Source organism: Bombyx mori, chromosome 20, assembly GCF_030269925.1.
Source record: "Bombyx mori chromosome 20, ASM3026992v2".
NCBI classification, from domain to species: Eukaryota; Metazoa; Arthropoda; class Insecta; order Lepidoptera; family Bombycidae; genus Bombyx; species Bombyx mori.
In genome coordinates, this window is record NC_085126.1 from 11,830,893 (window position 1) to 11,853,428 (window position 22,536).

A 22,536-nucleotide genomic window follows, 5' to 3' on the forward strand; every position below is an offset into this window, starting at 1 on the left:
ATCGACTGTAAAACACTTAATAATAGCAGCAGGTGAATTTCGATAGTTATAATTATATAAAAAAAAAACATTTGTGGCACTCGGGGAATGCCGTGATAAAGGTATTGCATAGCATTTTTTATCAACTTATGGAATTATAATTAGACAATAATAATTTAATGTTAAAACAATAATTAATTAAGACCACGCTATATTTAAAAACAAAAGCAAAACATTAACTGTCCTCTTCACACTAATAAGCTAGACCGCGCGAGAGAGAGATGGACAGACTTTTCATGGTGCGCATGCAGTGCGACGTCACGCCGCGCGCTTATTCATAAACACTACACAAGCGCAACGTGTGAATTTTTTGAACGCGAGCTACATGGTAGGCCTAGTAGGGTGTTAGGTTTTATTTTCGTTAGGGAATTCCTTGATACGGTGGCCGCGCTCAAAGCCCGCGATAAAAGCTATGCAATAGCTTAAAAATACAATAAAATCACAGTCAAGTCTGCCGAATCAAAATTACAAAGGAAAGGAAATTCTTCGTCTTGCAACACTTGAACGGAAAAAATGCAAATGGGTGCTCGTCGTGACGTCACGTCCGTGCGCAGATGGCGTCGGTGTGCCGCAGCACTGATGTTGTTTTAATTGCTTTATTTTATTGGTTTCAGGAGCACGAGCCGTTCGTTACTCACGTGCACGGACTTTCTTTGCGTATGAAAAACACTGATTGAAGAGCTCCTTTTCCTGATTGAAGAGATCTTTGGCGTTTCGTCAATTAAAATCATTAAGTTATACCGCGTACGAGGGTCGGTTGGATCTGGTTGTAGATTGTGTGGTGGAACCGGCCGTAGTTCAGATAAAATCGAGACGTGAAAGGCTATTTATTTTAGTTAAGCCACATTTCTCTTTGTAATTAAAGGTCCGTTTTATTTGGTATTCGCATCAACAATTCGATGTTTTTAATTGAATTCCAATTATTTTTAATCGATTCAAATAGCTGAAGAAGTATTTTTATGTAAATTTCAAACGCTTAAACCAAAATGTCTCTTTAACCACATAGCCTTTTACCCATCGAAATTTATTATATTTATTGCTTAGATGGGTGGACGAGCTCACGGCCCACCTGGTGTTAAGTGGTTACCGGAGCCCATAGACATCTACAACAACGTAAATGCCGCCACCCATCTTGATATATGAGTTCTAAGGTCTCAGTATAGTTACAACGGCTGCCCCACCCTTCAAACCGAAACGCATTACTGCTTCACGGCAGAAATAGGCAGGGCGGTGGTACCTACCCGTGCGTACTAAATGTAAATAAAATTCAACCGTTAGTCTATACTACTCAGAGAAATAAATTTTCTAGTTCAAAAGGCTACCAATATGAAAACACTGAAAGGAGACACGTTTTTATTTAAACTAGAGGTCCCGCAGTAGTCGAAATTCGACTATAATTAATTGGAATTATAAGTTTGTACAGTATTGTGATTGTATTTTATACTTTTACTAGCTGACCCGGCAAACGTTGTGTTGCCTTAAATAAGATTTCTAGGGAAATTCTACTGTAGAAATAAAAACCTCATTTAACCACATAATACCTCATTATAAACAAAAAAATATATCCAAAAAATTAAAATAAAAAATAAAGGTTTGGGGTGGACAACCCTTTTCACTTAGGGATATGAAAAATAGATAGTAGCCGATTCTCAGACCTACTGAACATACTATTGATACACAAATAAAACCAACAAAACATGGCTGAAAAATGTATAGTATTGTATAGCTCTCAAATATATTAAGTGTATAATCTATGATGTATAGTGAGTAAGTAAGACAGGAGACCGGCTTCGTCCCCATCCCTACTACGTGATGTTTGCTGGATCAGTGGTGACACCTGGTGGGGATAGCTGATCGATTGATAGTTGATCAGTAGTCGACCGGCGAGCGCGGGAGATCAAACTCAATTTCAAAAAAATCATAATTAAAGGAACTTGAAATTATAAACTCTGAATAAGAATTTATCGTACTACAATTATAATATTTGATTGCCATCTTGCAACCTTATTGCGGATGGAACAATAGGGGTTGATCGTATAAGAGTGAAAATTGAGAGTAATATGATTTTTTTTATTTTAAGTCATGATAAAACTAAATAAAAAACTTGCCAAAAAAATTAAAGTTTATAATTAACAAAAAATAGGGGTTGATCATAGAGGGATGAAAAATTGAGAGTAACATCAGATTTTTTATTTTAATTCATGACAAAATAAAAATAAAAATGAAAATCTTGCCAAAAAAATTAAAGTTTAAAAATTAACAAATAAAAAATAGAGGTTGATCGTAGAGGGATGAAAATTTCAGAGTAATATGATTTTTTTTATTCTACGTCATGACAAAATAAAAACAAAATTCTCGCAAAAAATTTTAAAGTTTTTAATTAGCAAATAAAAAATAAGGGTTGATCGTAGAAGGGTGAAAATTGAGGATTGTATGTATTTTTGTATGTTGTATCATAAAAAAATAGAAATTAAAAATTTTGTCTAAAAAATAAAAATAAAAAATTAGGGGTGGACTACCCCTAACATTTAGGGGGATGAAAAATAGATGTTGGCCGATTCTCATAGATACCGGATAAGCACAAAAAATTTCATCAAAATCGGTCTAGCCGTTTCGGAGGAGTATGGCAACGAAAACTGTGACACGAGAATTTTATATATTAGATAATCACAAATTTCGCTAAGACTATACTATAAAAAATAACAAAGACAAACCATATTCTATTCTCAATTTGACAACAGACGTCAAGAACAAAAGTTTGACAATAAATAGTATGCATGCGTGTGTGCGTCAAATACATGGTATGTAGTGTGTGTAATGTTTTCTTTATTGATTTAATGTATCTTTTATGCATTATTTTAAAAAAATATTAGCATTGTGCACTTCTTCTCTATATTCTCTATAAGTGTGGAAAATTTCATACTCCTCCGTCCGCGCAATTTTCTTAAAAAGGGATACAAAGTTTTTGCTTCACGTATTAATATATAGATTTTACGTAACATTCATAGAATACTTCAGTGGTAACATTTGCTCTTTGTGCTTGTCAGTCGGTTTTGACAGAACTTTCACTGGCAGCCAGAGAATTTATCAAATAATATTTACGATAATTTTATGCGTGGTTTTTGTGGGAGATCTACTAATTTAGAAATAGTTTCAGTATTTTGTTTTTAATAAGAAAGTTGCAATGCGAGGCATTTACCTTGTTAAAATTACTTTTATTTATGTATTTATTCACAAGATATGTAGTACGGGTATATTGGCGGACTTAATGCGTAAGGCATTATTTACTATTATAGTTTACTAAGTGTTTTTTTTTAAATGATTGAAGGATTACTGGTGGCCCGTAGGCCTTTCCAGTTTCACCAGGACAGGTGGGCGAGCAAAGGCTCAGCCAGGAGGGGTGGGATTTGCTAACAGCTACCCGAACGCCTCCGAAGGAGACCTAACAACTCAAGAGCAACTGCTTCGCGAATGAATCTACTACCGGATCGGAATCGCGACCCGCTGAGAAGATCCGGCGAGAAACTCAGCGAGCTGATTCATGGGTTAGGTTGCACGGCGAACTCTTTGTCGAGTTCGACGAGTACGGTTACCGGGGTAACCACCAAGAGTGATGTATTGGTTTGCAAATCAAAGGAAAAATAGATGTTATATAACATCCTAATTATGCTTGTTAACCACATACTGGCAAGCGCAGTGTGGGACGGCCACCTACTAGATGGACCGACGACCTAGTAAAAAGCACTGGGTCTCGTTGGATGCAGGTGGCAATGGACCGGTCGCACTGGAAATCTATTGGAGAGGCCTATGTTCAGCAGTGGACGGCGATAGGCTGAAATGATGATGATGATGAACCAAACATAAGTATATTTAAATATAAATTTAAATAAATGAATTTAATTGTCATATATAAATATTCAGTTTTTACTTATGAAGTTGCGATTTTTTTCATTGCTTATATGGATGAACGAGCTCACAGGCCTACTGGTGTTAAGTGGTTACTGGAGCCCATAGACAACTACAACGTAAATGCTGCCACCCACCTTGAGATATGAGTTTTAAGGTCTCAGTATAGTTACAACGGCTGCCCCACCCTTCAAACCGAAACGCATTACTGCTTCACGGCGGAAATACGCGGGGTACCTACTCGTGCGAACTCACAAGAGGTCCTACCACCAGTAATTATACAAATTATAATTTTGCGGGTTTGATTTTTATGACACGATGCTACTCCTTCACCATGGAAGTCAATCGTGAACATTTGTTGAGTACGTATTTCATAAGAAAAATTGGTACCCGCCTGCGGGATTCGAACACCGTTGCATCGCTAGATACGAATGCACCGGACGTCTTATCCTTTAGGCCACGACGACTTCAAGTCTGTCGGCGCATGGTCTAGTGAGTACGCTGGATGACGCAAAACTTCCAACCTTAGCTCTTGTGGCTCTGCGCTCGACGGCATATATACGGCTCGACCTCATGATGGTCCAAAGACTGACCGTTGTTATGTAGGAGCGGCGGCTATTCGGAATCTTCTCCACATTGTGTCCAGTGCCTCAAAGCACAAACCCGCAGCTATGCTGGTGCTATTTGGTAAGAAGCTGTGATGAATCATACCGGCACTAGGCCACCAAACAGTGACTATAACCTTTTTTAGGATTATCAAAAATAATGATTAATTTTTTTTTTGTGTTATGCCCCAGACCGGGAAACATGATTGCTTGGTCAGAATTGGCAAGATAGTGATTCCTCTCAGTGTCGTTTCGATACAGCAATTGTAAAGGCAAGGCTGTCAGCGTGATATTAAAACAATCATGGCGGCATTGGTTACGGCTTAAACAGCTTCTCCGTCTGCCGGCGTCGGCTAATGTTCGTGTATGTACGAGTAAGTTACCGTGTAGTTACAGTGTACCGCAGCTGTGTCCACGAGTGTCGTAAACACAGATAGATCGGGAGTCGGCACGCGCCCGTTGTGTCAGACACTTGTGCAAACATTAAAACAGACTAACCTATTGTTTTAACATTCTTTATTCTAAATATAAAGGTTCGATTGCTTAATCGTTTGGCGGTCGCGATCGTCATGCATATGGGCAAGTTAAAATTCAAAGAGATTTGTTTGGTTGAGCTGTACTCTTTCAGGTTAGAAGTGGATGATTAATTCCTGGTGGTAGGACCTCGTGTGAGTCCACGCGGGTAGGTACCACCACCCTGCCTATTTCTGCCGTGAAGCAGTAACGCGTTTCGATTTGAAGGGTGGGGCAGCCGTTGTAACTATACTTGAGACCTTAAAACTTATATCCCAAGGTGGGTTGCGCATTTACGTCGTAGATGTCTATGGTCTCCAGTAACCACTTAACGCCAGGTGGGCTGTGAGCTCGTTCACCCATCTAAGCAATAAAAAAGAAAAAAAGGGTTTTGAAATTGGCTCGCCAGTACTCATAAGTGCTCATGCATGCTCAACAGCTGTCCGCTGTCCTAATCAACGTTGTACGTGATACGTTGACTTTTAAAACCGTTCGACGAGCTATGTACATTCTGAATAACGTAATAGCGATCCCGATTGCAATCATGTCTTGGCCTAGTTGCCCGTCAGGTCGCCTTTGGTATCAGGGGATCAACTCGCTGGCATTACTGCTCTACCAAACAATATTATGTATTTTAAAAATTAAACGAATAATTCGTGTGGTCCGATAAGACTTCACACGGCTCCCAAAGGTTTCTCTTTCTTTTTTTTGATAGTTCAGCGAACTGATACCAAGCACCCCACGCTTTTTTACAATAAAAACATTTCTTCTTACATTATTTTTAATTCAAATTTATTAAAATTTATTTTCTATTTTTTAGTCGGATTTTCTATAAAAGCGTATTTTGTTAGTTTTTTTAAACTATTATATATTTATTTATAATTAAATAGGTACTTAACAAAAAATACTCACGAATGATTTCCACGGTGAAGGAATTACATTGTGTTACGAAACTCGAACCCGTAGCTACAGGAGTACGTAAAATTGCCTGCAGAGTGCAGTCCTCCACCACCTTGCGTTGATATTCCTCAATGCTGATGGTCGTGGTCTCATGAGGCTTTTTTGGGAAAATACACAAAGCGGGTTCTCGCGTCCTTCCACGGCAGTGCTTTTGGATTTTTTTTCAAATCTGAAGTCTTATTTAGGTCTGGCTAATTAAACCGCCACCTGACATTTGGCGTTAACTGTTTTACGGTGGAAATATCGAACTCCAACTCAACCTGTTTTCCTCATCCGGGCTTGGGACCGGCATTGGCAGAGCTAAGTACAGAAGTAATAAATCGTAATAATGAATGCCATGTATAGATGCTACTTAGCTTATACCGTTACCATAGTTCTCCTGCGAATCTCCTCATCTATACAAATATATAAAAATGAATTGCTGTTCGTTAGTCTCGCTAAAACTCGAGAACGGCTGTACCGAATTGGCTAATTTTGGTCTTGAATTATTTGCGGAAGTCCCGGGAAGATTTAAAAGGTAGATAAATATGAAAATTCTTGGAATTAAATAAAAATAATAATTTAGTTTTTCCTTTGATGTGTCCCCGTCGGATGGATTCCTTTTGTTTGTTTTAAGTTTATTTTATACCAGAGTTTAGGTCTTTTATTTATCGATTGAGGCACTACGAAGTCTGCCGGGTCAGCTAGTTACTGATACAATATCGCAGAAAACTTCGAGCATAGCTGCCCATTGCTCTTTGTAGCTCACAACGTCTACGCAGGATCTCCCATTATGGTATACCAAAAGCACGATGGATTTATTCCGAATCCATACCTATTATGGTTTACTTAAAACACGATTGAATTTAACGACAACGCGCGTAGAATACTACTAGAATAATCAACACCATTTAGTTTTTTTTTTAATTGGAAATCTAATAGTCCAGGGTTGTAGATCTTAAGATGATGAATTTCTCCTGTTGACGGAACATTCCTACATAACTATGCGAACAAAAAAAATATTGACGCACGATTTATTGACCCCCGATATACAAGATATACAGGAGTCGGGTCAAGAGGGCTGACTCTTCCACCATTATATTTCATCATTCGAAGCACATTGCTATTGAACCCACTCTATTGAGTTTTCAAATTCAATTAGATCTAAATGAAAAAATGCGACTACCTTTAAGAATAATATAATTAAATAATTGATTTAAAATCACAACACGGCGTTGATCGAGACAATGGATTCGTGTTGAAGGTGTTTTTTTAGTATGTAATTCATTCCTATGCCTTCGCTATCGAGAAATCCATATTTGTTTGTTCATGTTTTGTTTAACCATGCTCAATGTATACTTACTGCCCACGTGAATACAATCAAGTGAAATAAAAAAAGCTCTCACTGAACCAATCGCCTGACAGATTTTAAGCTATTAATTTTGGTATCTCAACCTTACGTATTACGAGGTAAGACTCTCCATGAATTTCCAGAATATCCGGTCGGGTTGCATTCAGTTTTTTTTTCTCTGAAAAAGATATGGGACAGTAAATTCCATACCCGGAGTCTTTCATAAAAACCCATACGAAACAAACTCAAAGGAGCTTACTTTGTGTGCAACGTAACAAAAAAATAGTAAAATGACAAAAGCAAAAGCAATTAGCGTATACTGCCCCGAATGCGCTAAGCCGCCCAACAGTTAACAGCGCGGTGCGTTCCCGCCCTCTCTCTAGCTGGAGCTCAGTATAACGCGAGTTCCCATGGCGTGTGTACGCTCACGTGACATTAAAAAAAAAAACACGCGCTCGTGAAATATTACTAAATTTAATTTAATTGACATTTCCTGACATATAGCAAGTTCGGTTTTGAAATTAATTCGTGATTTAGTTGTGTGTTATTTTATTTGTAAGATTATCACGTATTCAAAGGCGAGCGGGAAAGCTGGTGGTTGTCAGCTGTCAGAAACGTCGAGGTAAGCGTTCGTAGATTGATTTATGTATCGTCGTTCGTAAATTTTGTAACTATGACATTTGTTAATGATATATTTTTTATTGTTTACATGAAACGAAACGGATATTCCATTTTTGAAATGTATGAATGCTTCATGTCATTTTGACAGGAATTGTTTACTATTTTTACAGTCAAAATAGTAGAGGTAGGTGCTTGGATTATCTATACGCATACATACCATAAATTGGCATAAATGTTACTATTTTAAATTTTGACTAAACTTGATGAAAAAATCTCGAAGGGATGATTGTTTGTTAGAATTTTTTGTTGTTAAATGGCTATGAATTTTGAATAAAATACATAATTGTTACGTACATTAAAAAAACCTGATTGATTGAATGTTTTAAAATCCATATCCTATTTGTATTTGATGTCTTTCGAAGAAATATTTTAGTGTAGTTATTATACATAGCAGTGGACTTTACGTATCGCGTTTTTTTTTAAACTTGCGTATATCTCCCCCTTTTTTTTAACTTACACATATCTACAAAAATTGGCAATATAATCTTAGCTAAATTACGAACGTGTCATTGTGTAAAAAGAAAAATTACGATAACTTATATAGTCTATATTCACTTCGAATTTAAAATCAAAATAACAATTTTTCGATGCCTTAACTAAAATTGTAATAAAATTATATCTATTTTAATTTTTGTTATCGGAATAACAGTATGTATATACACTGTTTTTGTAGTTTAACTGCTATTTATAAAATCCTTAGACATATACGAGAAAGTCTTCTAAAACAATCACAAATATATTTTACTGGTGGTAGGACCTCTTGTGAGTCCGCACGGGTGGGTACCACCTCCCTGCCTATTTCAGCTGTGAAGCACGAATGCGTTTCGGTTTGAATTGGAATTGTTTACTATTTTTACAGTCAAAATAGTAGAGGTAGGTGCTTGGATTATCTATACGCATACATACCATAAATTGGCATAAATGTTACTATTTTAAATTTTGACTAAACTTGATGAAAAAATCTCGAAGGGATGATTGTTTGTTAGAATTTTTTGTTGTTAAATGGCTATGAATTTTGAATAAAATACATAATTGTTACGTACATTAAAAAAACCTGATTGATTGAATGTTTTAAAATCCATATCCTATTTGTATTTGATGTCTTTCGAAGAAATATTTTAGTGTAGTTATTATACATAGCAGTGGACTTTACGTATCGCGTTTTTTTTTAAACTTGCGTATATCTCCCCCTTTTTTTTAACTTACACATATCTACAAAAATTGGCAATATAATCTTAGCTAAATTACGAACGTGTCATTGTGTAAAAAGAAAAATTACGATAACTTATATAGTCTATATTCACTTCGAATTTAAAATCAAAATAACAATTTTTCGATGCCTTAACTAAAATTGTAATAAAATTATATCTATTTTAATTTTTGTTATCGGAATAACAGTATGTATATACACTGTTTTTGTAGTTTAACTGCTATTTATAAAATCCTTAGACATATACGAGAAAGTCTTCTAAAACAATCACAAATATATTTTACTGGTGGTAGGACCTCTTGTGAGTCCGCACGGGTGGGTACCACCTCCCTGCCTATTTCAGCTGTGAAGCACGAATGCGTTTCGGTTTGAAGGGTGGGGCAGCCGTTGTAACTGTACTGAGACCTTAGAACTTATATCTCAAGGTGCGTGGCGCATTTACGTTGTAGATGTCTATGGGCTCCAGTAACCACTTAACACCAGGTGGGCTGTGAGCTCGTCCACTCATCTAAGCAATAAAAGGAAAAAAAAAATCTAAATTAATACGTACGTAATTTTCAAGTTAATCTTACATATATTACGTGTAATTCAGTGTCAAGGGGCTACAACTATAGATTAGTTACTTTTATCAATCCATATTTATTTAGCCACTATTTACTACGCGTCCTGACTGACTGCTTCATCATTGAAGAGATGAAAGTTACAGACTTGAAATTTTGGCGGTTAATATATTCTATGTTATAAACATCTACTAAAGAAAGATCCTTGAAAATTCCACCCCTAAGGACTTATAAGGGATGCACGCTTGTAGGTTGTGATTCGTAGAATCGAAGAGATTTTCAAGGAACACGAATTCGTATATATCCGCTTCTGATTAGGAAGGGCGGAAGGGTTGAAATTTATTAGGAAATTCTTTCATTTCAAAGAAATAATTATAAATAGACATGCTTTAACAAAAACCGACTTCAAATAGAAAAAAAAGACATTCCAAAGCAAATTAATATACACTAAAAACAATAATCATTGAAATCGGTTGGCGTGATATTGAGTTATTGAGTTATTCATCTATTTGTCGCGCACGTACTTAATGCAAATTTAAGACTTATATGGTTTTCTCATGGATTCCATTATTAGAACTGGACTAAATTGAAATGGGACCAGACGGGAAGCGTCAGCTGTCTAATAAAAAAAGAATCATCAAAATCGATTCACCCAGTCAAAAGTCAAAAATATACAGTCGAATTGAGAACCTCCTCCTTTTTTGAAGTCGGTTAAAAGCATGAACGTGGTAGTATTAAAATTTCTTATCGAAAGTAAAATGTATAATTAAAATTACGTTAACAGATAAACGTGATAACAATCTTCTATACATTAATACGTGAAGCAAAAACTTTGTATCCCTTTTTACGAAAATTGCGCGGACGGAGGAGAATGACATTTTCCACACTTATAGAGAATATAGAGAAGAAGTGCACAATGCTAATTTTTTTTTAAAGTAATGCATAAAAGATATATTAAATCAATAAAGAAAACATTACACACACTACATACCTTGTATTTGACGCACACACGCATGCATACTATTTATTGTCAAACTTTTGTTCTTGGCGTCTGTTGTCAAATTGAGAATAGATTAAATATTGTTTGTCTTTGTTAATATTTTTTATAGTGTAGTCTTGGCGAAATTTGTGATCGTAGAAGTATAAAATACAATCATATAATAATGTAAAAACTTACAATTCCAATTAATTAAAGTCGAATTTCGACTACTGCGGGACCACTAGTTAACAGTAAGGTATACGAAACGTCAGAGATATAGTAATGACAATAATAAATTCGACATTAAGACTTAAAAGTAGCTCTGATTATGTCTTCAACTCATGAACTACCTGGTACAAAGCTACTGCAAGGAATAGACAACACAAGGTGGATGTTGAGACGTGGGACCGCAGCTTACCCTCAACAGCGACCCTTCGAATCCATGGAGCAAGTAAACTTGAACGAGAATCTGTTTCTTTTTGAAGTTATACTTCTTTAGGCGCGTTATGAAAAATTGATGAGAGTGAAATTTTACGTCGCGCGCGCACCGTGACACAAAATTAACAGAATGAAGTTGCCCACTAAATCGCTCATTACAATACGACCGACGTAACTTGGCGAGTCTGAATATAGCCGCAGGTGGACTTTCGCGCATGTACACTCGTAAAAAGAAGGGTTATTAGCATTAATTTTTTAACGTTCAATATTTATTATTAATTATTTAATATTTAAAAAAAAGGAAATAAATTTAATAAAAATAAAGTATAACTTCTTACGCGTGTACATAAGTACACGCACCCTTTTTTTATCAGGAGTCTACCATCGTCCTCCGTGCTTTGGTAGCAATGGCCACTTTGCATCGTTATGGCCAAAAGAGCGTCTGCCTGTTGAGACATTAATAAAAAAAAGTGTATACAAATTTTAAGAAATAATTTTCAAATTTGCAATGTCGAGTCTCCCAAATTTTCAGTTGTAACATTTTTTTAATTTTTTTTATTGCTTTGATGGGCGGACGAGCGCAAAGCCCACCTGGTGTTAAGTGGTTACCGGAGTCCATAGACACCTACAACATAAATGCCGCCACCCACCTTGAGATATAAGTTCTAAGGTCTCAGTATAGTTACAACGGCTGCCCCACCCTTCAAACCGAAACGCATTACTGCTTCACGACAGAAATAGGCAGGATGGTGGTACCTACCCGTGCGGACTTACAAGAGGTTCTACTACCAGTAATTACGCAAATTATAATTTTGCGGGTTTGATTTTTCATTACACAAAGTTTTTCCTTCATCGTGGAAACCTTCGTGAGCATTTATTAAGTATGTATTTCATTACAAAAATTAGTACCTGCCTGCGGTTTACAAGCTCATTGAGTTATACGAATGCACTAGGCGTCTTATTCTTTAAGCCACGACGACTTCAAACATACACAATTTAATTAAAACAACATTGATTAGCCACAGTGAATGCAAAACTTAATATCTATACTATAATAATATTATAAAGAGGAAAGATTTGTTTGTTTGTTTGTTTCGAATAGGCTCCGAAACTACTGGACCGATTTGAAAAAATCTTTTTCCATTAGAAGCCGACATTGTCCCTGATGAACATAGGCTACTTTTTTTTAAAATTTTTTTTTTTTTTTGTTTCGTGTGTGTTTTGATGTTTCCGAAGCGAAGCGAGGGCGGGTCGCTAGTCTTTGTATAAAGCATTTTCTTTTGTTTTTTATAATTAGCAAATTCTTCATCCGAGAGCCTTGGAATAGATTGGCATTTATGGAGCTTCTGAAGCGCACCACCAAGACGGTGGTAGGAGGCATTACCACAAACGGATGTGACAAAGATGGTGATGGTACACTATTCAATTACTTTCATATTACTAACTACTTATTTATATATTACTAGCGACCCGCCCTCGCTTCGCTTCGGAAACATTAAAACACACATGAAATCAAAAAAATTAAATTTTTTTTTTTTTTTAAAAGTAGCCTATCTTCATCAAGGACAATGTCGGCTTCTAATGGAAAAAGAATTTTTCAAATCGGTCCAGTAGTTTCGGAGCCTATTCGAAACAAACAAACAAACAAACAAATCTTTCCTCTTTATAATATTAGTATAGAATACGTGAAGCAATAACTTTGTACCCCTTTTCACGAAGATTGTGCGGACAGATTACTATGAAATTTCCCACATTTATAGAGAATATAGCGAAGAAGTTGGAAGAAGAATATTTTTTTAAAATTATGCATTAAAAATACATTAAATCAATAAAGAAAACATTACACATACTATCATGTATTTGACACAACACACACACACACATATACTCTTTGTTTATTGTCAAACTTTTCTTATTGCTTAAGGTTTGTGGTCAAATTGAGAATATGTAAACATTGTTTATCTTTATTAATATTAGTGTAGTCTTGGCTAAATCTGTGACTATAGAAGTATAGTAGTAGTCTTTGACAATAGAACCATCATAATGTCCAAACTTATAATTTCAATTAATTATAGTCGAATTTCACTACTGCGGGACCACTAGTTACTTTTATTAAACTTCAACAACTTTTATATTCACTTTGAAATGTCAACCAAAGTATTTCTAAGGCTAGTGAACAAAATACTTTTATTAATTGAAAACGTATTGAAAGGTAGATACGAACGTAAGAGACATATGTCTTGTGTGATTCTGCTACAGCTGTCCACATATACGTATGTATAAGACGAGTGTCGCCCTCATTGGCATACAATGATGATATTTATCTATTCAATGAGTTATTAAAATATGATGATTTTCATTAACGTAATGTTCACATTGTAATACCAGACAGAAGTTTTATAGCATACCAAAATGCTGCCTATTTTTTCCGCAAAACTATAGCGCATACTAATTTGAAAGGTAATCGTCAGTTAGCTGTAGATTTCTTCCGATATCTTAGTCTTGCCTGCTTGGTCACGCAGCTTGATGATCTCCATTGTTCTTAAGTAACTTTTGTCTGATATGCTTTTTTGGTTTGCTTTTCATTTCATTGTTACTAGTGTTATTGACGATTTGACTCTATTGTTGTACCAGACCCTTAACCATAGTCTTAGCATAATATTGATCAGAAAATATGAGAAAACCTAAGAGTTTTGTGCTCTTCATCGGTAGATGTCATTGCTACTCTGGCTTCTTGTATCTTTTACTAATATTTCACTGAAATTCGTCCGTGACACTATTCTGACCTATTTTCAATCCGGTAATAAAGGTAAACCTGTCCATTCTGAAGGGGCTCGGTATTGCCACAAGGCTGTCCGCTATCTGCTTCCAACGTATCCTCGCGTACTTCGGCCACATCGCTCGTAGAGGGCCCGATTACTTGGAGAAGCTGATGGTAATTGGTCAGGTTGACGGGAGAAGATTACGCGGACGCTCACCTATCCGCTGGTCTGATCTGGTTAAGACGCTCACTGGCCTACCAATAACCGGGTCTACAAAGACCGCCGAGGACAGGAAGACGTGGCGAAGCATTGTGCATAGAGTGGTCAACATTTTAGATTAGACACGACCTTCAGTAATGAAGAGACCGACTAAGAAGAAGAAGAAGAATAAAGGTAAGGCGGTTTTAAGACCCCTGAGCTTGGTACCATGGTTCTGTTTATTCCGCGTATCAATCAAAGTTCAGGTGTGGGAAGGATCGCCGTTATTGCAATCTTTGCTTTTGCATCATATGGAAGATTTGGAATAACAAAATGGAATCTGGTAAGAACGAATGTGATTCGCGACCTAAATACTAAATTGTAAAATGGCTCTCCCACTCGTCGAATTAGGTTGAAGAAGAAAAAGGCGGTAGATTTTTTAATTTTTTTTTTACTTAGATTGGTGCGTGAGCTCACACGCCACCTGGTGTTTAGGGGTTACCTGAGCCCATAGAAATCTACAACGTAAATGTCCCCATCCAACTTGAGATGTAAGTTTTAAGGTCTCAGTATAGTTACAACGGCTGCCCCACTCTTCAGACCGAAACGCATTACTGCTTCACGGCAGAAATAGGCAGGGTGGTGGTACCTACCCGTGCGGACTCAAAAGGCGTCCTACCACTAGCAAAACTCCATGTCCAACCATGCTCACGCGGGCTTACAGTACATTTTCCCACACTAGATAGGCTAATAAAGAACAACACAATTCTGTCTACCCCTTAATATAAATGATAAAGTGTGTTGTGTCGAACGCGTGGGCGCCACCCGCGCGTGTGTGTGTGCGCACGCGCCATGCGTTTACACAGGTGGAGTCGCGCAGTGGATGTCCAAAACATACAAATGATTTTAAAATAAAACCCGATATTTTTCTATCTCAGTTCAATATACTGTGGCAACTGTCTTTTGCGAATATACGCGATCGACAATATTTAATTAGGTGGAGAAATCGTCACCGGTGAAGTCTCCACGAGTTCAACAAAAACGACAGGCTTTTTCTCCAACATTTATTATATCTCTGCATTTACCCTTCTTTTTTTTACTTTGAACTTCTTTCTTTCTTTGAAGCTCATGAAGGGTTTTCTTTTATTGTGTAGATGGGTCGACGAGCTCACGGCCCATCTGATGCTAAGTGGTTACCGGAGCCCATAGACGCTTACAACATAAATGCCACCACCCACCTTGAGATATGAGTTCTAAGGTATCAGTATAGTTACAACGGTTGCCCCACCTTTCAAACCGAAACGCATTACTGCTTCACGGCAGAAATAGGCAGGGCTGTGGTACCTACCCGCGCGAGCTCACAAGACATCCACCAGTAATTACGCAAATTATAATTTTACGGGTTTGATTTTTATTACACGATGTTATTCCTTCACCGTGGAAGTTAATCGTGAACATTTGTTGAGTACGTATTTCATTAGAAAAATTGGTACCCGCCAGCGGGATTCGAACACCGATGCATCGCAAGATACGAATGTACCGAAAGTCTTATCCTTTAGGCCACGACGACTTCCAAGGTCCCGTAGCTCCCAGCTTGTTTCCAATATATGACACACATACACACACACAAACACACTAACACACATACACTCACACACACACACACGTACGTACTATATTCTTACAGATCGTTCTTCCTGGTTAACTTTCTTCACCTGGTGACCTAGCACTGAACCACTGACTTTTGTAACACAGGTTTTCCTAGCATAAAAGTCAGGGAATATTGTTATTGTATACCTCATAAAAAAGCCATGTATATTATTATACTAGTGTTAAGTATTTTTGTACGTGTTTGTATTTTAAGAGGCTTGAATGAATAAATATTATTATTATTGTGTATTAAACACTGCCTCGCCTGGGAAGACGGCAGGACACACTCCGGCGAGGTGGGCAACAATCGGCCGGAGCGTTAGGGATTATTGGGAGAGAAACCGGCGAACTATACGGGCATTGTCGAGCAAGACTTTTTTTTGCATTTTTTATTATTATTATTATTATTATTATTATAATACCTTTGTCATTTTTCTAGCGTACCCACAATTTGTCTTCTTTGTTGATCTTCATTGAGACTTTAGATTCCTTCTCTTAGTCAGGCGTTTATTTCATTGCAACTTGCTTTTTCATAGGGTCGAAAATTTTTGTTTTTTTTTTTGTACCAGCACATCGAGACTTGGGTAGGAGTTATAATTGCACAAGGAAAGGCCTGGGAGGGACTGCTTGTTGGGACCATCGAAGTAACCGTGATGTTTCAGCACTTGGGGTTGAAGTTATAATTGCACAACGAAAGGCCTGGAAGGAACTGCTTGTTGGGACCATCGAAGTAACCGTGATGTTTCAGCAGCTCGGTTTGCCTCGTAACGATAGTCACAGAAACGACGCAACTAGGTCTTTAAAAGAGTCGTCGTGGCGATGCACCGGTGTTCGAATCCCGCAGGCGGGTACCAATTTTTCTAATGAAATACGTACTTAACAAATGTTCACGATTGACTTCCACGGTGAATGAATGACATCGTGCAATAAAAATTAAACCCGCAAAATTATAATTTGCGTAATCACTGGTGGTAGGACCTCTTGTCAGTCCGCACGGGTAGGTACCACCGCCCCGCCTATTTCTGCCGTGAAGCAGTAATGTGTTTCGGTTTGAAGGGTGCGGTAGCCGTTGTGACTATACTGAGACCTTAGAACTATATCTCAAGGTGTGTGGCGCATTTACGTTGTAGATGTCTGTGGGCTCCAGTAACCACTTAACACCAGGTGGGCTGTGAGCTCGTCCACACTTCTAAGCAATAAAAAAAAAGGTCTCATTCGTTTATTTTGGCTAATTTAAGAAGGCTTTCTTTGCGCCGTCATGCGCGGCCAAATACATTTCATATTTTTAATAACCCGAAAGTGTCCATTGTGTCCAAGTGTCCAGGTGGTATGCTATTGTTAAGAGGTTTACACAATTGTCTTACAGTAGTTGAGTTGCATAAATATCGCGCCGTCTAATATAAAGCCGGATTATGTACATTTTAAAGTCATGATGTATTGGTGTCTCTGACGATCCTGAAGCAGTCTCAAGTTGGGTGGCAGTCTTGAGGTTCTGATAGCTATAGGATTTAAAAATTTTGGGTCATTTTTGACCAAACTAAACCTGTATTGATACGTATATAATATAAATACAAATAAATAAAATTGGAGTATCTGTTTGTAATAATAAAATAACCACTCTTTACTAAATACGTAAGTATCTAAGGTATACACAGTACATATACCAAAATAACATTTTTTTTTGTCTATCTGTCTGTTTGTCTGTTCGGCCTAATCTCTGAAACGGCTGGACCGATTTTGACCAGACTTGGTGGACTAGCTGACGGCCAATCTGGCGTTAAAGGGTTATTGGAGCAAATATACATCAACAAAATAAATGCCGTCACCGGGTTTGAGATATGAATACCTAGGCGGCACTGAAAATTTCGGGAATTAACGAAGTGACACATCATTACTATTTAAAAATGTATTTATTGCTTTTCGAAGTACTCTTCGCGAAATTTGACACATTTTTCCATACTATGGAACCAATAATTGAAGCAACCATTCCATTCGGAAGTTGGGGTCTCGAAAATGGCCGTTTTGTAGGCGTCCACAGCTTCTTCAGGTGATGAAAATCTCTGTCCACGCAATTTATTCTTTATTTTAGGGAAAGTATAGAAATCATTAGGGCTTAAGTTGGGGCTGTAGCTCGTAGTCTAGGTATTAGTCTAAGTCTAGATATTACAGTACAACGGTTAACATGCAAATTCTCTAGAGACCTTACCAACGGTGTCTTATTAGTTTTTTCGACCTCGGACGCCCGTATGTTCCAAATGACTCTAAAACCACAATACCACGAGAGCGGCACACATCTAAGATGACGAATCGTTCGAACTATACTTTCAATCACCCATAACATCACGTAATTACCCACATGAGGGGCGCCCCCATGTTTTTATCATTCACTCTTACGTCAATGGTGTATCGAGTTCAGGTAATTCAAAACACTATAGCGTTGCTTATCTGGCTATAAGCATTTCTCTTGCGATGCAGTCAACGTTGGGAATGCTGTCATACAATACAATTGAGATTTCAGCCCTCAATATGAGTGAAGGAATTGTCTCATGTCTCATGGGCTCTTCTTTATTGTATAGATGGGTGGACGAGCTCACTACCCAACTAGCGTTAAGTGGTTACCGGAACCTACAGATATCTATAACGTAAATGCCGCCACCTTGAGATTTGAGTTCTAAGGTCTCAGTATAGTTACAACGGCTAGCCCACTCTTCAAATCGAAACGCATTACTGCTTCATGGCTGCAATAGGCAGTGTAGTGGTACCTACCCGTGCGGACTTGCAAGAGGTCCTACCACCAGTAATCACAAGAGGCTCTGATATGTACCTAAAACCAGATGGGCTGCAAGATTGACCGCCCATTCAAAGCCATAAAGCTATTATGGCTTTGAATGGGGAACTATATATAGTACTTTCTTTACTGCGAGCTTTTGAAGCACTGTGATAGCATATTTGACTTCGCCAATTGTTAATTATCGCAATTACCATGAGCTGCTCGATCTACGCATGAATAAAGACGAAAGAAGTATACGACTGGTCTCCCTCGCGACTAGACTATCGAAATTCTGCGTTGGCACTCAAGGCACATTGATACTACCACGTACGTAACTCGAAGAGTTTAACCTTCAGATACAGCCCACTGAGTTTCTCGCCGGATCTTCTCAGTGGGTCGCGTTTCCGATCCGGTGGTAAATTCTGCGAAGCACTGCTCTTTCTAAGGCTAGTGTTAGCAACGTCCACAGATTAGAGCCCCGTGAGCTCACCAACTCACTCGGTTACGTTGACATAGCCCCGCATCTTACCAGCTTAGGTAGGTAATTTTTATTTTTATTGCTTAGATGTGTGGACGAGCTCACAGCCCACCTGGTGTTATGTGGTTACTGGAGCCCATAGACATCTACAACGTAAATGCGCCACACACCTTGAGATATAAGTTCTAAGGTCTCAGTATAGTTACAACGGCTGCCCCACCCTTTAAGCCGAAACGCATTACTGCTTCACGGCAGAAATAGGCAGGGCGGTGGTACCTACCCGTGCGGACTCACAAGAGGTCCTACCACCAGTAAAACAAAGCGAAGAGTGGTTAGCGATTCGGGAAGACGTTGTTGTTACACAAGTGTCATTTGATGAAGCAGTAACACTACTTCACTCTTTAGTTTCGCGTTTATAATTCTCATTTCATTATTTCCGTCGCTTCGAACATCTTTTATTGTGTCCACCACCCGCAAAAACCGATGATAATACTGTAAACCTAGTCAGTAAACGTCTCCTCAGAATTCCGTGGACCGCGCACCGTACCAACGTTACGATCCTGAAAGAGCTCAACATCAAGGAGAGACTATCGTCAACAGTCCAAATACGAATCCTCAAGTTCTTCGGGCACATCACTCGTAATGAGGAGTCCGTTGAGCGGTTGGTGGTGCAAGGGAAAGTCGAGGGCAAAAGATCTCGCGGACGATCTTCAACACTATGGACCGACCTCATAAAATCTGTGACTCACTCCAACATAAACGAGTGCTCTCACTCTGCGAAACATCCTGCCACATGGCGTCGCATCGCGAGAGCATCGGTATCCGACTGATGCATGACCACGACCACTCTGTCAAGAGTGTATGAATAGGAAGAAGAAGAAAGAAGCTAGTAAGTTAGTTGAGCAATATTCTTGGCCTACTCTTTGTCCGTGGGCGATGGCCACAAGTCGTCACCACAAACAATAAATCTGTATTAAAGTAAATATAAATACTGATGGTGGGTGCGGGTTGAAAGACAACTCGAATTGTTACCCGCATACTGAGTGATTCGTAGCGTTGCCAGATAAAACCTAATATTAAACAACGTTTTTTTTTTAATGCGATGTAATTGTTGTTTTGTTTTTATTAAAGTAATGTTGTCTATTGTTTTCAATGTAGAATTATAAAAAGACTAATCTAAAAACTATCATAATCATCACGAGTCATGAGTCCTCCACTGTTAGAAATTTCTCAGGCTTGCTTGCCACTTATTTCTACCACTGTCTTTCATCTGTATTTAAGAGCGCCGACTACACGAAAATACTTTGAATGCGATAAAGTCTACATAGGTCTTATAGCCACCTGGAGCCTATGTTTAATAGTTACTGCTCACATTGTAACCAGAGGCAAACGTTTGATAGCCGTGTATACGGTATACACCAGAAGTGATGCAAAATTTTATTTTTTATTCTACTTAATTCTAATGACGGTAATCCTCTATGGAAACTAATAAGGTTTTAAAATGAGACCATATTTCTTGTGTAGTACTTGCGCTCTGATCATCTGAACTTTATCACGAACAAAATCTTATTTAAGAAAAAAATACATTTACTCTTCACTTTTATTGTTTCCAGCGAATTAATTTAATTTAAACAATATCAAAACCGAAGATTACTTAAACTAGAAAGTTTGTACAAATTTACGTAAATTAATAAAATTATTATATATTAAGTACAGTGTTCGTTTTGCTGACCGTACACGTCGCCCGCATAACATTACTCTCCGCTTCATGGGGGTTACTTTATCTACATTTTCATGTTTGCTGTTATCTCGAATTAATTTCACAGGTTTCTCGTTTTTAAGTCTTTTAACAGCTCAATGCATTTTAACAATCCGAGTCGGGAAAAACAGCTATTACAAGCGATTGAAGGTTTGAGATCCGATTTTAGGCGGTCGCGCCGTTCATTCATATTTATAAGCCCCGATAACTTTTTTTTTATTGCCCTTGTAGGCAGACGAGCATACGGCCCACCTGATGGTGAGTGGTTACCGTCGCCCATGGACTTCAGCAATGCCAGAGGCAGAGCCAAACCGCTGCCTACCGCTTAAACTACTTAAAATTGGACTTGAATATGTCTTTCTATGTGTGTATTGTATCTAACTTTTTATTTATTGCTTAGATGAGTGGACGAGCTCACAGCCCACCTGGCGTTAAGTGGTCGCTGGAGCCCATAGACATCTACAACGTAAATGCGCCACCCACCTCGAGATATAAGTTCTAAGGTCTCAGTATAGTTACAACGGCTGCCCCGCCCTTTAAGCCGAAACGCATTACTGCTTCACGGCTGAAATATGCAAGGAGGTGGTACTTACCCGTGCGGACTCACAAGAGGTCCTACCACCAGTAATGTAACTACTAATGTAAGTAACTACTGTCCATTAACCTTGAGAGGTAATGCCAGCTTCACCGAATGTGTTGATGAGCTTATATTTGCAAACACTAGCTCTAGCAAGGGCAGTGCTCCGCTGAATCTACCACCGGATCGGAAACGCGACCTTCTGAGAAGATCTGGCGAGATTAGAACAAGCTTCCTTTTTGCGTAAATCAAATCAAATCAAATCAACAAATTTTTATTCAACACTAGCTGACCCGGCAGACTTCGTAGTGCCTCAATCGATAAATAAAAGACACATCAAGAGGCCACATCAAAGGAAAAACAAAATTGTTTGTTTTTATATAATTCCGAGCTTTTTTATATTTTCTCACCTTTTGAACCTTCCCTGGACTTTCACGAATAATTCAAGACCAAAATTAGCCAAATTGGTCCAGCCGTTCTCGAGTTTTAGCGAGACTAACGAACAGCAATTCATTTTTATATATAGAGATAAATGAAAGTACATACTTGTTGAACGTCAAAAAGAACTACCGCCAATTCACAAAAACTAGCCTCCGTCTCGAGAAGAACTGGCAAGAAACTCAGCGGGCATGTCTTTTTTTTTAAATATTAGATTATTTTTTAAATACATATTCATCAAATCTCACCTTAGTAGTGAAACTCAAATTGTCACAGTCGACATGTCCGGTTTTCGTATATTTACAAAAATAGTGTGATACGAGTAACGCCATCTGTCGTCAAATAGCAAGAACGTATATCGAAAATACTAGTAACATCGGAAATGTTCTTGAGTATTGTAGACAGACTCGGGTCGATTATAAAAAGCTTGCATAGATGACATGAAGGCAGTTAGTAATCAGCTATATTCGAAAAGAAAGAGTAAATTGCGATAATAGAAGTCTACCTTAAGTGTTACTAATTTTAAATTTAGTTTTAATTTGTACTTCGGTAAGATTTTTTTATTTATCGCGAGCCACGACCTCACTGTAATCTAATGTTTTTGGGCATGCATATATATATTTTGAAACGTATGTCCTATCCTTCGAATAGGAGCGTGCATATTTTTCATGCAGAAATATCCG

The 22,536-nt window shown here is 37.9% G+C and overlaps 1 protein-coding gene across 2 annotated transcripts in view; it reads left to right on the forward strand.

The window, feature by feature from the left end:
• The first annotated feature begins 7,745 nt into the window (after positions 1 to 7,745).
• Positions 7,746 to 22,536, forward strand: part of LOC101742156 (protein CBFA2T1) — a 95,470-nt gene continuing 80,679 nt past the window's right edge. For both annotated transcript variants that reach the window (XM_012690252.4, XM_038018108.2), the window contains exon 1: positions 7,746 to 7,975. The gene's annotated coding sequence lies outside the window, so the exon portion shown is untranslated. The remainder of the gene's footprint in view (positions 7,976 to 22,536) is intronic.